The following is a 16420-nucleotide window of genomic DNA, read 5'->3' as shown; positions in this document are numbered from 1 at the left end:
TCTGAAAGGCTCATCATACTATTTCTGCTCCACTGTGTTTACTGCCAAAGATTGGGAAAGAGAAATCATTGCTGCATCCCTCACAACATAACCTTTATTGTGTTCTTTAGCCATTGTGTAGCATGTATGATAAAGGTGTATATAATTATTATTTGCAAAGTTGAGTTGTAAAATGGAGATAAATGAGATTTTAATTTACAATTTCTGTGAAAGTGACTTCTTTTTTGTAAAAAAATAAATTTTTTTTAAAGCTTTGGGTCAAAACAGAACTTTCAGGAAATCATACAACTGAAGCCAAATGACTGAATAAACTGGCCTGTAAGATACCAGCTGAGTTGCTCACTAAATAGAGCTGTTATGACTAGGGATGGAGAGACCAGAAGCCAGAGCAGGTTGATTCGAAAGCGAGATCCAAATCAGATGTGATATTTAGCAGTCTCAAGTTAGTCTGAGTAACTTTAAAAAAAAACTCAGCTCATTGAGTTTTCTCACTGAGTTAGTGTCTGTCTATGTATCTCCTGGAGAGACTGGTGAAAATGCAGAAAGGTGCTGAAAGGAAACACTTGTGACCTTGTCAGCTGGGTAAGAAATTTTATGGTGGAGACAGGAGCGATAGTTCACTGAAATTGAGTGCCTTTGCAGAATATTGCTGGGAGAAGGGTTGAAATGTTCTGTTTGCTATTTTTATAAAATCTTTCTAAATTATTCATCTTATAAATAGTTTACTATGTAATGATAGAATATGTTTAGGCACAGATCACCATGGTAACCAGATGACAAAAATAAAGATTGTACTCTGCCCTGTCAAACCAGATTTCACTTTGACTTGTTGTCCAGTATGACCATCAGCTGAGACCATATCACATTACATGACAGGCAATGGGAAATTCATTGTAATAGATCGTATAACATAACATGCTTTTCAATGGAAAAGCATTGTGATACCTCGTGTAAGATAAAAGACGGGAGAGGCCGACAGGAGAAAAAGGGTTTTGACAATTTCTCATTTGTCTAAATCGATAATTGGCCCTACCACAATCAATATCACTGGTATACATATTGTGTTAATTTCAAATGCTCATAGCTATGCCAAATGTTTCCAGATCCAATGGGTCTTTCAATGTTCCCGTGTTCTGTAATGTTCAATCTTAGTTTGCTATATTGTGACATCCTACCACGCAACCCCCTCATACATATGCATGCTAAAAACCTCTGTCCTTCATTTCTGATGTCACCTAACCCAATGTTTTCTTGTTCTGTTGTCCCCCATACTCTTCCGCCCTGTATTAACAGAACTTGTTACATCCCAAAGTACTATACTCCAGGATTTTCCTTGCCGTGGAAATATAAAACATCTGAGATGCATCAGCGCAATCAGATAAAGAGCTCTCCAATGTTTCCACACCCTTATTGCTGCTGAATTTTCCTCAATGCTGCCAGATTGCAAGACCACACTCAACACAGCCATACCACTTCACCATACATGACCTCCTTTCCATTTGCATACTGTCAGAGACCTGGGCTCCAAGGCTATGGCACATTATTTTGCCACAGGCCAATCAGATAAAAGTTTATCTCGATTCATTCAATCTGTGTAAAACAATCACAAGGCACTCCAGGAGCCTTAATGATTGGTGGTTCAATAGTTGATGATTGTTGTAACATTGTAAGTGAATCTGCTTTCATTTAAAGCACTGTCAGATTTTGTCAGGAGCAATCTTTATAATTTATGTACATACAATTTTCGGTCTGTACTGCAGATTGGCACCAAATTATGCTTTTTGTTTACATTTCCTAAAGTCAGGGTGTATTAATTTATATATTTTGTCTTGTTACTTGCTGTAAGTCCTTTAGCTTGCAGAAGCCTTTATTTCAGGGTAGATTTTCCAGTCCTCATGACTGTGAAATACATATTTCTTCACAAACATTCAACTGCTCGAGTACTCATGACCTGCTGAGCACCTCACTAGTGGTGGTAAGGAGGAAAGTTCCACTTCAATTTACTCTCAAATCATTTTTATTGGCATCTCATGTTAGATCACCTATTTTGACGGTGCTTCCATTTGCTGGCTGGTCCAACATCTGACATCAATGGATACCCACCATGATGAAGGATTGACAGGTACAAACCTACATCTTAGTACACAAGTTAGAGACACAGCTGCTCGAGTATGCCATGCCATTCAGTAACATCATAGCTGATCTGCTTCACTGTCAAATTCCACATTCCCATAAACACTACCCAGCAACTTTTGTTTCCCTTGCCTAACAAGAATTTATTTACCACCATCTTAAAAATATTTGACGACCCCTTCTTGGCACTGTGCATGAGTTTTGTCAATCATACGTACTGACTGAATTCTCCAGTCTCTTAATTGAAAAAATAGCAGAATAGTAGAATTTTGCAGGAATGGACAAACTGATGTGCAGATACAACATAGACCGTACAGCACAGGAATGGGCCCTTCAGCCCACGATGTTGTGCTGAATATGATGTCAAACTAAACTAATTCTTTCAGTTTGCTTTTGGTCCATATCCCTCCATTCCTTGCATATTCCTGTGTCTATCTGAAAGTCCCTTAAATGCCCCTGTCATTATCTGCCATCACCACCACCCCAGGCAGTGTGTTCCACCTTCTGTGTAAGATGCTTGCCCTTAACATCTCCGTTGAACTTTCCCCTGTCACCTTAAATGCAAGCTCCTTAGTATTAGCCATTTCAACTCTGACCATTAATAAAGGATCGACTCCTTAGTTTATGTTTTATCTGATGTGTTCCTTTGTGAAATCTTGGATAATATTTCACTTGCTTTTTCCTAATGATAGCATCATTGTTACTGAATTGCATGATGACAATTTAATCAATACTCTGCAGTGTGTGTTTATGTATCTTGCCCCAAGCTGTTTGTTCTTCACTGAAAACCATCATTATAAACTACTCTCCCCTGTCTCTTCCATCCTGATCTTCAACAAATGCAATGAGTGCATGAACTTATTTGAGATTAACATGAAGACCACCTGCTTGGTTGCCTCTGCAGCCTTCCTCCTCTTAATGCAGGCCAAGCTTCCATTTTCACTACTTCGAGGATAAGAGCAGGAAATTGGGATTAGTGCATGTTTAGTGATAATCATGTTAGTGCAGACTCGATGGGCTGAAGGGCCTTTTCTGCACTGTCTGCATCTATAAATGAGAGTAAATAGAAGAGAAACTAAAGAAACATTTGTTTTTTCGAACAAAAAAAGGGGAATATCTTGGGAAAGCTTGGGATGAAATGGACTTAGAAAATTCTTAAATGACATCTGATGTGATTATGATCAACTATGCCTCTCAACCTTCTCAGCTAGCCACTTCATTCTGTTTCACTGCCATTCCACCAGTATCCAGATGTTTGTTATTGCACTTGCAATCACTTTATTCTGATATCCCCCAAAGATCTTTGCTTGCATTCCTTCTATATTTTAATTACATACATGTGATCAGTGAAAGTACAGTGTTAGCTTTCCAAGTATGCTGGTACTTTACCACCACTTCTCTGGATCCCTGAGCAGTAACTTACAGATATGTCTGACATCCAGTTCTGGAGAAGCAAACACTTCCTTCAAATAATTATTGAGATGGTCAAAGCTATTTTCTTCAGAACCAGCCCCAAGCTCTATTCCCTAGTCACATATTTTATCTGTCTCTGAAAACTGAGGCTGAATTAGATTGTTAACAGTCTTGGTGTCACATTCATCCTGAGATGAATTTTCAAAAATATATTACAGCTGCTTTTATTTATCATCTTAACATCATCCAACTCTGCTAATGCCTCACCTCATTGAGATCCTTTGCCATGCCTTTGCTAACCTGAGAGTTGACTAATCCAACACACTCTTGGTCAACCTCCCACATTTTACCCTCTGTAAAGTTGAGGTCAAATTTATGAGGTTATCCAAAACTCTCTTCCACGTTGCAAATTACCTCTACCTCTAAATTCTCCAAGCTATTTAAAACTGTGGTTTGCGAATCTGATTAACCAACAATTTTCTGATTGTCAGGATTTCACTTATTTTGTTGTTTCTTTTATCGTTGTGTAATAATTAACATATTCTGGAAGGAGCAGACCATTTTTACCTAATTGATCTATCTAGTCTAATCACTCACCTTCCCCTGAATCATTCCTGAATCCAGTAGCCCTGAAATCACACCAATTCCCATTCATCTCTCTCCCCTCTGATTAATAACCAAGCTAAGCAGTGTCTCAATTTTGGAAATTTGCTCTTGTTTTCAAATCCCTCCATGGCTTCACCCCATGTGTTCAATATTCTCCCAGCGGTATAACTCTCCAAGAAATATTAAAGGCTCTCTATAATGGTAAGTTGAAATTGTAATATATTGTCAACTTTTAAAACACCGTTGACCTTGTTATTCAAAAACAATGAAGCAATAAAGAGTTTATTACTCTCATAAACTCTCTGTGGAGTCACTTCCCCATTTTGGCAATTATAGAGGTCATGTAATGAATGATACTTAAAAAGAAATAACAGTATGGCACACTGGAGATAAACACCATTATCTGTCGTGTACAAGTGTTGGCATTGATTTTCATGCAATAAAACAAGTTGCAATCCATTAAAGCAATACTCCAGCCTGCAATTTCATATGCAGATAACTAAAATCTCCAAGTTGCAAATGGTCTCTCAGTTCTCCAAAACGTTTATAACTCTGCTTGCAAAACTAATTTATCAATCTTTTGTTGATTATCAGGGTAACACTTTTGTTCCTCTTATCCTTACGTAGTAATTAATATATTACTTGTTTTGGAAGGAGCAGATCATCGATCTATCTTGTCTGTTCATTCACCCTACCCTCGAAGAAGAACAAAGAACCTTATAGCACAGGAACAGGCCCTTCGGCCCTCCCAGCCTGCATTGATCCAGATCCTTTATCTAAACCTGCTGCCTATTTTCTAAGGATCTGTATCCCTTTGCTTCCTGCCCAGTCATGTATCTGTCTAGATACATCTTTAAATAATGCTATCGTTCCATTAGCTACTCCGCTGGCAATGCATTCCAGACCCTCATCACCCGCTGTGTAAAGAACTTTCCGCGCATATCTCCCTTAAGCCTCTCCCCTCTCGCTTTGAACATGTAACCCCTAGAAATTGAGTTCCGCACTCTGGGAAAAAGCTTCTTGCTATCCACCCTGTCTATTCCTCTCATCATTTTGTAGACCTCAATCACGTCCTCCCTCCAACTCAGTCTTACTAATCAAAATAATCCTAATCTATTCAGCTTCTCTTCATAGCTAGTGCCCTCCATACCAGGCATCATCCTGGTGAACCTTCTCTGCACCCTCTCCAAAGCATCCATATCCTTTTGGTAATGTGGTGACCAGAACTGTACACCGTATTCTAAAGGCGGCCACATCAACTGTGTAACATGACCTGCCAACTCTTGTACTCAATACCCTGTCCTATGAAGGAAAGCATACCCATATGCCACCTTGACCACTTCACTGACCTGCATTGCTACCTTCAGGGAGCAATGGACCTGAACACCCAGATCTCTCTGTATGTCAGTTTTCCCAGGACTTTTCCATTTACTGTATCATTCACTCTTGAATTGGATCTCCCAAAATGCATCACATCCCATTTGCCCAGATTGAACTCCATCTGCCATTTCTCTGCCTATCTCTCCAATCTATCTATATTCTACTGTATTCGCTGACAGGCCCCTTCACTATCTGCTACTCCACCAATCTTGGTGTCATCTGCAAACTTCCTAATCAGGCAACTGGTACCTTCCTCCAAATCATTTATATATATCACAAACAACAGTGGTCCCAGCACCGAACCCTGTCGAACACCATTAGTCACAGGTCTCCATTTTAAGAAACTCCCTTCAACCACTACTGTCTGTCTCCTGTTGCCTAGCCAGTTCTCTATCCATTTAGCTAGACCATCCTGGCCCCATGCGACTTCACCTTCTCCATCAGCCTACCATGGGAAACGTTATCAAACGCCTTACTAAAGTTCATGTATATTACATATACAGCCCTTCCCCCATCAATCAGCTTTGTCACCTCGTCAAAGAATTCTATTAAGTTTGTAAGACATGACTTTGCCTGTGCAAAACCATGCTGCCCTACACTGATAAGCCAATTTTCTTCCAAATTGGAATGGATCTTATCCCTCAGTATCTTCTTTAGCAGCTTCCCTACCACTGATGTCAGGCTCTCCAGTCCATAATTACCTGGGGACAGCATTAGCAATTTTCAGTGGGGAAACAGGCCCTTCGGCCCAACGAGTCCACACCGACCCTCCAAAGAGTAACCCATCCATACCCCTTTTCCGTTTAACTAATGCACTGTACACTATGGGAAATTTAGCATGGCCAATTCATCTAACCTGTACATCTTTGGATTGTGGAAGGAAACTGGAGCATCCAGAGGAAACCCACGCAGACACTGGGAGAATGTGCAAACTCCACATACACAGTTGCCCGAGGTTGGGATCAAACATGGGACCCTGGTGCTATGAGGCAGCAGTGCTAACCACTGAGCCACGGTGCCGTCTTATGCTGACTTGACTTAAAGTACTCAAAGATCTATTCCTAACGTCAACATCCATCATGTCCCTCTCCTTGGTGAATACTGATGCAAAGTATTTGTTAAGAATTTCACCCATTTCCTCTGACTCCAGATAGAACTTTCCTTCTTTGTCCTTGAGTGGGCCAACCATTTCTCTAGTTACCTTCTTGCTCCTTATATATGAAGAAAAGGCTTTGGGATGTTCGTTAACTCTGTTTGCTAAAAATATCTCATGACCCCTATTAGCCCTCTTAATTCCTCATTTCAGATTGGTCCTACATTCCCAATATTCTTCCAGTGCTTTTGTCTGTCTTCAGTAACCTAGACCTTATGTATGTATCCTTTTTTCTCTTAGCTAGTCTCTCAATTTCACCTGTCATCCGTGGCTCCCTAACTGTGTCATTTTGATCCTTCATTTACACAGGAACATATCTCTCTTGAACTCTAAACAACCTCTCTTTAAAAGCCTCCCATATATCAAATGTGGATTTACCTTCAAACAACTGCTTCCAATCCACATTCCCAGCTCCTGACTAATTGAGCTTTAGTTGGCCTTCCCCCAGCACTCTTCCTTAGGACCACTCTTGTCTTTGTCTGTGAGTATTCTAAAACTTATGGAATTGTGATCACTGTTCCTGAAGTAATCCTCTATTGAAACTTCAACCACCTGGCCGGGCTCATTTCCCAACACCAGGTCCAGTATGGCCCCCTTCCCAAATTGGACTACTGCTACATACTACATCCTGCTCTAAAAGACCCTGCAGGATGCTCCTTACAAATTCTGCTCCATCTAGAATTCTAATCTATGTTGGGAAAGTTAAAATCTCCTATCACCACCATCCTGTTGCTCTTACATCTTCCCCACATTCGATGTTGCGAGGCCTGTTGAACAGCCCCCACATTGTTACTGCAGCGTTCCTACTTCCGAGCTCTGTCCATATTGCCTCATTGCTCGAGTCTTCCATAGTGTCCTCCCTCAGCACAGCTGTGATATTTTCTTTGACCAGTAATGCAACTCCTCCACCCCTTTACCTCCCACTCTATGTCGCCCGAAGCATCAATATCCTGGGATGTTTAGCTCTCAATCAAGTCTGAGTAATAGCAATAACATCATGCTAAAAGGTACTAATCCAAGCCCTGAGTTCATCTGCCTTACTTACTATACTTGTTACATTAAAACAAATGCACCTCAGACCATCAGTTCCTTTGCATTCATCATCTGCTCCCTGCCTCCTCTTCTCCTTGTCACGCTGACTTCATTAACTAAAGCCTGCAAGGAACTAGATACTGCTTCCTCACTGTCATCTAACCTCATTTGGTTCTGAACCCCTTGTCACATTAGTTTAAAACCTCCCTAACAGGTTGGTTCCAGTCCAACAGGTGGAGACTGTCCAATTTGTAATAGTCCCATCTCCCAAAGAACTGGTCCCAATATCCTAAAAATCTGAACCCTTCCCTCTTGCACCATCTCTCAAGCCATGCATTCATCCTGTTTATTCTATCATTCCTATGCTGACTAGTGCGTGGCACTGGTGGCAATCCTGAGATTACTACCTCTGAGGCCCTACTTTTTAACTTGGCTCCTAACTGTCTAAATTGTGCTTGTAGGACCTCATTTCGTTTTTTTACCTACATTGTTTGTGCCTATGTGCACCACAAAAACTGGCTGTTCACCCTCTCCCTTGAGAATGTTGTGCAGCTGATCCGAGACATCCCTGACCTGTGCACTTGGGAGGAACATACCATTCGGGAGTCTCATTTTTGACCACAGAACCGCGTATCTACTCCCCTTACAATTTAATCCCTGACGACTATAGCTCTTCCACTGTTTTTCCTGCCCTTCTGAACAGCAGAGTCAGCCATAGTGTTATGAACCTGGCTACTGCTGCCCTCCCGTGGTGGGCCATCTCCCCCAACAGTATCCAAAACAGTATACCTGTTTTGGAGGGAGATGACCACAGGGGACACCTGCGCTGCCTGCCTTCCTACTCTTCCTCTGCCTTTTGGTCACCCATTCCAATTTTCCCCTCAGCAATCCTAATCTGCAGTGTAACCAATTCACTAAATGTTTAATCCACGACTCCCTCAGCATCATGTATTCTCCAAAGTGAGTCCGTTTGCAGCTCCAGAACTGTCATGCTGTCTAACAAGAGCTGCAACTGGACACACTTCCTGCACGTGAAGGAGCTAGGGACATCAGCTGTGTCCCTGAGGTCCCACATTGAGCAAGAGGAGTATAACACGGGTCTGAGATCTCCTATCATTTTTAACCTTAAATTTAACTTTAGTCTTGGCTTAGGTAAACAAAAAGGAAAGTTTTCATCAAATCACCTGATAAAACAATTTTTAAAAAAAGGCAATCGAGAAACTTTACCTGATCAACTCACCATAGAGTCCACTTTTTCTTTGGTTAGAGGAGGAAGAGGGTGGGTGGAAGATACTATGTGCGAGGTGTCTCGGGTTCAAACACTACCCAAATAAAATAGTTTCAATCACCTTCCTAGCAGCCCTCTCATCCTTGCTCTCGCCCCGATTCGTTTCTGAATCCAATTACCCTGAATCCTATTTTCTCCCAGACACCTGATCGCTGATCCTTATTTTACATCTGTTACTGGCTCTGTGCTCCATGTACCATCCTTTTAATGAACAAAAATTGCCTCAGTTTGTCATTTTCATTGTTTGTCTTTGACTTGAAAAATTATCCTCAATCTTAAATTTGACCACAGTTTCTAAAATTACCTGGATCCAAATGTTCTTGATCTTTTTAACTTGGCAAGTTTTCTTGTGTAAACAGTGTTCTGAATATGTAGAGACCTCACCCAGATCATGTATGATCCTACTAAATTCTACCAAGTTGTGTCTGAAAGTGCTACTCAACACATTCTGTTAGCTTTAAACTTTAATTAGGTAGTGTATATTTAAATTATGATGGTGTTTCGCTTCCATGTAAGTATTTACAATAGAGGTGATCAAAAAGTGTGGAATGTACATGGTCCACATGGAAGGAAGATTCTAGCTTACAGCCTATAACTTTACAGTAATTAGTTTTAATGAGTGGACATGAATCTCTGTGCCCATAATTTCTTGGGGACACCAATATCCAATGCAAATGTCAGGTTAGGGATTTCCTAAGTATCAAAGTCCTAGGTTACAGCACACAGCTGGCCATAGTTCATACACTATTCTAAATGATAGTTATTTAGTTGTGAGTGCTGATTTTATCCCCATCCATTGACTGTATGTGCAAATCACTGGACTGTGAACTGGAGCAAGAAACTGGCTTATACTCATCTTATTTTACTAGGATGCACCAATTACTCCTGGCTTATTTTCCCTATGGCAAAGAACCTTAAGAAGCTCTGTCTGTTCATCCCGACCCTTAACAAGTGTGAGGAATTCATGGACTACTTCATCACTTAAACTGAGATCATCCAATAAATTGCTTGTGCTCCATGCCTCCCTTCCCCTGAAACTATTAAGCTTAATTTCCTTTAAGAAACCCTCCCATACCTTCTTTCCCCAACCCCAGCTATGATCTTACATCTTTCTTTAGTTTCTATCAATCCCCTGGAACTCTCTCTCTCTCTCTCTCTCTCTCTCTCTGTCTCTGAGCTCATCTTGTCCATGAGACCCACCACCTGCTAATGTGTTCAATTTCCATTAAACTGCTGACCAGCCTAGCCCTAACCTTATTGATCCTCTTTGACTCCCGTGATAGCTGCTTTGTTAACAATTCCCTCTCCTTGTGTATACTGTTGCTCTCATCATGAAATGATTTATGAAATAGGTGCTCCGGTTTGCCATGTAACCATATCAAACCTTTTTGCTATTCAAGAAGATCATTTCTCATTTTCTACCTCAACTCCAGCTTTCTGCATTCTTCCCATATCCCTTAATTCGCTTACTAGCCCAAAGATTATTGACTCCAACTTATATGTGCAGAACAGCCAGGTATCCACACCCCACAGGGGTGAAACTTACAAAGAAGTCACTGAACCTCTCTTTGAGTGAAGACGTCTACACCAATCCTCTGAAGAACATCCCACTCATACCCACCCCCCTACCCTTTGGTTCTAATCCTGCATTTTCCATAACTAATCCATATAGCCTACACATCCCTGGGCACAATGGGCAATTTAGCATAACCAATCCATTTAACCTGCACATCTTTGGACTTTGGGAGGAAACTGGAGCATCAAAGGAATCCCACATAGATACAGGGAGAATGTATAAGTCCACACAGACAGTTACCCGAGGGTTGACTTGAACCCTGGTCCTGGCACTGTTAGGCAGCAGTGCTAACTACCATGCCAATTTGACTGGTAATTGCATGGTTTAAAGACTATGCCTTTTAATGGCTCAATCTGATTGCATTTTTTAATAGACTGAATGTTTGGTAATCAGCGCTTTAAAACAGAAAATTAGAGCAAAATCCCATTACAATGAGAACTCGTGCTGTTAATTCAGATCATTGAATTTGTTTCAAATGGTGGATGAATGAATCCAATTTTCTTCATTGTCTTCATTACTGGCTTCTTAAGAACAAGAAAAGTCCTTTACTTTCCTTAATTTAAGGCATTGATATTCATTTCACATGTCCTTTTCTGGTCCAGATAAAGATTTTTGATGTTTTAGATCTGCCCTGAAATGTACAAAGTAATTAATACTTTTGTATTCCCCAATTATTATTCAAAACAACACATCTCAATTTTTAAGATCAAAATCTTTGATTGCATTGAGTCCAATGATTGTGTATTTAAACATAGACTGCTAATTTTAAAGGATTTTTAAAATTGAAAAGAGTCCAAAGCTAGTCGGATCTTAGGTGGAATTTGTCAACCTTCAGGGATGATATCAGGGTCTTAGAATGAGTATGGGGAGAGAAAGGATGATTAACATTAAGGTTTTCACCTAGAACTGTTGGGATCCGATTGCTGTGCCTGACGAAGTAGCTTCTGAAGGTAATTTTGAAAGTGATGAGCAAGTAATAACTTGAAAACAAATTAGATGGGATCAAGCAAGACTGCTCTTTCAAACAGAGAGCAGAGGTAAGATGGATCAAATGACGTCAAATGATTTTTTAAAAAACAACCTTCCAAAGCCTTTCACAGAGACATCTTATTTTGAAACAAGACATGAAACTCAATGTACTAGCTTCATAACAGCAAGAGACATATAAAATTATGTGCTCACCCTTGAGCAGTATTTTGTCTTAAAATGGAAAAGCTGCCAGAGGAGTACTTTAATGCTGATGCATCTTAGCACTGTGGGGAAGAAAATAATTATGCAGGTTTTAACTGTGAATTTGATGAAACAACATAAATAAAGCAACACTGATGGATAAAGAAAGGACTGAGATAGTGGGTGAAGATTACTATGGAGAGGTACAGCATAGTTATGCTGCAGTTGAACTGTTGTACAATTCCGAAGTGATATATTAAAAGGATGATATATTGAAAGGTTCTTCATTGGTAGGAGGTGAACAAAACAACTTTGCGCAAGATGGTCCAAGCTGGTTTGGATAGATTTGTGGATACACGTAGAAGATCCTTTATCTGAAACGCTCAGGAGCAGCTGTTTTTCAGAATTTGGAATTTTTCGGTTTTCAGAATATGACAAATTAATGAGGCATATGTAGATTTCCTGCCTTCCTTTTGTATCACTTTCCCTACATGAGCAATTTCCGTTACCTTAGCATGTGATTAGTGACATTCTGGCCTACTCCAGCTATGTTGGAGGTCCTGAGCAGCCTGCATTCATTAAAGTGAATTGATGTGTACAGGATCTTTCTGCACCCCACAGCTCCTCCAAGGACATTAGAGAGAGATTTACAACCCTCTCTGACTTTACCATCATTTCGATAAGAGCTACGTCCTGCCATGGGACAGGTCTGCAATAGGTGTACTGGAAATGTTTCAGATATGGAATTGTTGGTGAACACTCGGGCTTCTCTATACACGAGACAAGTTAAGGAGTTAGGGAAAAAAATGTATTCATGCCCACTAATTTTAGCATTTCAAATGCCTGTCTCATTACGTGACTTTAGAGTTAGTTCACTCCAACAGTACAGAATAAGCAAAATTCCTTAATATGCTGAATTTCAGTTCCTGTCGATGACAACATGAAGCACTGCCATCCTCTGGACATATTGTAATTGCAATGCATATTATGTTTTAAACTCTATTGGAGTTAAGTCAAGTGCCTCATTGTTCTGTTTTCAATATTCATTTCATGTCATGTAGCTACTCCTGGCTTAAAACATTTGACACTTTAAAAAGGAAAACACGTCCATTTGAAGAAACCGTGGATAACAGCTTGAAATCGCATTATTGCTCTGCATCATACTTAGGCTATTGGAAGGGAAATGAGTTTCCTTTTTTAGTTGGTGAAGGTATTTAAATTGTGGATAAAGTCAGAATGATGCCTTGCTGTCTGAAGCTGGGCTCTTCTCTGGAGAAGCAATGAGAAAGAGACCTGATGAGATTTTTATGAAATTATGAAGGGATTTGATAGGGAGACACTTTCCCCTTTTGGAGAACAAGTGGATCAACAAACCGATCAGGAAAGAACTTAGGATTTTTTTCTTTAAAAGATTTGGGAAAATGTAACGTATTGAAAGTGAAATGATAGAGGAGTAGTTACTCGACACATGTTTGGGAAGATGATACACAGTACACTATATCCCCTATTGCTCTAATAATTTCTCTAGAGTGACAGTTGTTCACATTTGCATCAACAGAGTGATTACTTTCTTTCTAGATTCTCTCAATTACCCACTGTAATTTAAGTACTAAATCAGGAGAATTCTCATGAGAATCTTATCTTGGGGTCAGCGAGCTCCATCACCATCACAGTAATTATTTTTCTTGCCCATTACCAATGAGCATGAATATCATAGCATGGGCACTAGATGAGAATCGTGAGCTGGAATCTTAATTGATTATTTTATATCCATTCAGTCTTTCCACGTGTGCCCCTCAGGTAATTGTAGTGCCTTGACAACTACAGACAGACAGCTCATCATAGCTAGAACCATCACTGGTTGTCCTTCACCACACTGAGTTGAACAGGAGAGTTATCAGAGAAGAATGTTTCTATGAAAAATCTATTTCATAGAAGAAAAAAATGATAATTTACAGAACACAATGGCAAAAAGCTGAATTTTGTTTATCAAATTTTCAAACCAGAGTTGGAGGCAATAGCCTAGTGGTATTATTGCTGGGCTGTTAATCCAGAGACTTGGGTAATGCTCTGAGGACCTGAATTTGAATCCTGCATGGCAGATGATGAATTTGATTTCAAGAAAAGAAAATCTGAAATGAAGAGTCTAATAACGACCATGAGCTCATTGTCAATTATTGGAAAAAGCTTTTTCTTTATGCAAAGCTGAATTGCAGCCCATAACCTGACCTGTTCATTTGTTAATGTGGATGGACTTGTTATATCCAGTGAAATTATTTTACGTTTCAACACTACCTCTGTCCCTTTTTGTGAGCATTGCGTGTGGTCATATGGGTGGTTGTGAGCAACAAACAGGACTTTAATGGACCCCATCAGACTGATACTCAGCATTGCATTCCCTTCATAGGATTTTATTTTATTAAGGGATAGATTTAACAATAAATCTGAAAATAGTTCCCTGTAAACTTTTACAAATTACCTATGAAGATGAAAAGGAAATAATGAATGAATAGTGTGTGCTGAAATTATTCAAAATTCAATGTAGTCTTACCATCGATCCTCTTACTGCAATCAAGTCATGACTTGTTTCACGTTGTAGGAATCAAACTAGACAAACCAACTTTGAGAGAGGATACGAGTGGAAAGATTCTCAGTGTGTAGTTGCATGTTAAAAAAGAAACTATCTTAGCTTACTCCTGCTGTTTGTTATTTAACTGCAGAATGCTGGATGTACAGAGTGCTTTCCAGCTACTGCCTCGGTGTGATTCTTTTTTTCCTTTTTTTGAATCATTCTCTCCTATTTTCTCTTCTTTACTCTGCGCCCTGAAAGTGAAGACTAAGGTGGGGTTCACAGGATATGAATTTCACTGGCAAGACCCAGTTATTGCCTGAGAGAGATGAACCATATTTTTTAAACCACTGCAGTCCTTGTGAAAATGCTTCCACAGGATTAGCCAGAAGATCAACACACTTGACATATATGAGCACCAATGTCTTTGGAGGCTCAGATTTTCACAGCAAACTGTTGCCGATATCTGCAGCCTTCTGCAAAAGGACCTGTTTCTCTGAGGGCCAGGTGGCCACTGAGGTTTCTATCACCAGAAGGTTTAAAAGGCCTCTCTCACACCATCAGCAAAAATCACTTATTACTAGCCTTTCACATCCTGCAGCAGCATCTCCAAATAAGAGTGAATGCCTCAAGGAGCAATCTTTGCATCTCTCTTCCATTCTGATGATTGCTGAAGTTTCAACAATTCATATTCTGACTCCTGCAGGATCCCTTTACTTAACAATCCCTCTTCTGACAGATTGAGCATGTCATCCATATAGCACCCATGGACTTATCTGGAAACCCAGAAGAATAGCCTGCTCTATTAAAATGTGTCAGATGAAATAAAATTCCACTATGTAAATTATTTCAAAAAAATTTTCTAAATTGGAGAAGAATATCCCATTGTTTCGTGACAAAAGAAAAACATCAATTCAGGAAATGTGTATTATTACACCTGTAAATGTTGGCATCTATGTGTGGATCTTTCTCTTGACTACAGTAATACACGTAACAAACTGGGTACCGGTAACATGAAAGGTAGCTACTTTAAAATTAAATTGTAACATGAACCATTTCATACACAAATCATACTTGAAATTAATTTGTGTTCATTGATCCTGTGATGGCAGTGTGGAACTACAAACACAACCTTTATTAGTCAGCATTTTGAAGGACGCAATCTACTCACGAATATTCTTTCTTCTAAATGTATAAATTTTACTTTGAAGTTTGACAGCATTTTATGGATTTTTATGGTCATAGAAACTTAGATTACCTTAGGGGCTAGTGTTCAGCTCCATAAATTTTTATCTGTACACTGTACAAATAGCTTTTAGTTGTCATTTAGCTTTACCTTATTATGTTGCACTGCAAAGTGTTAGATAACTAGGAGTCATTGTAAATCGTGAAGCAGCGCAGTATGGCACAACAGCATAATTCACATTTCCTTAGGTACCAATTTTAGTTCCTAGTTTTCTTTTAGTTATCGATCTTGAAGATAAAACCTGGAAACCAAGTTTTAAAATTGTAACTGTTGTCAAATGGTTTTGACAAAGCCCTTCAACAGATTAATCAGTGGAAAGACAATTCCTGTAATTTACTCACTCTCTCTCCCTACAGAGATTCAGACAAAGAAGAACAGCACAGTGTGATGAACTAAGCTTTATTGAGGAAGGCTCTCTGTGGTTTATACAGTGTAATTTCAGCACGAGAGGAACATTCCTACCACAATAGAATGAAATTTTCTGGGCTCTTGTGAGATTTCCAATTTTGCAAATCCTATGCTGTAGAATTTCTGCTGGCTCAGGAGTCACTAATGAGGATTCATTAATTTAAAATTGTCATTGAGATTGAGAAGAGAGGTTGGAAGGAATGTCTGTACTCAGTAAAAATGACATACTTGGACACAAGGGCGCAGTTGAGACAGAGAGAGTACCAATTGGAAGTTTGTTACTTTGGCCTGGATGTTCCAATGGCTAGAGAGTTGGAGTAACTCAGATAAGAGCTGCACGCATTCACTATGCAAAAGTTTAGGCGCAGCAGATTCTGTGGGAATTCCTCAAGAAATTGAAGATTTTCACAGACCGTTCCACTGCATTTGGACACTTCCATAAAGAT

At 39.7% G+C, this 16420-nt stretch overlaps 1 protein-coding gene across 2 annotated transcripts in view; it reads left to right on the top strand.

The window, feature by feature from the left end:
• The window catches only part of fras1 (Fraser extracellular matrix complex subunit 1), a 439192-nt gene that overhangs the window by 276967 nt on the left and 145805 nt on the right, over positions 1–16420 (top strand). The gene's annotated exons all lie outside the window — the stretch shown is intronic.

This window comes from Hemiscyllium ocellatum, chromosome 1, assembly GCF_020745735.1.
Source record: "Hemiscyllium ocellatum isolate sHemOce1 chromosome 1, sHemOce1.pat.X.cur, whole genome shotgun sequence".
In the NCBI taxonomy this organism is placed as follows: Eukaryota; Metazoa; Chordata; class Chondrichthyes; order Orectolobiformes; family Hemiscylliidae; genus Hemiscyllium; species Hemiscyllium ocellatum.
Note: the sequence above shows the minus strand (reverse complement) of the source record. Positions and strands in the feature narration are given on the sequence as shown.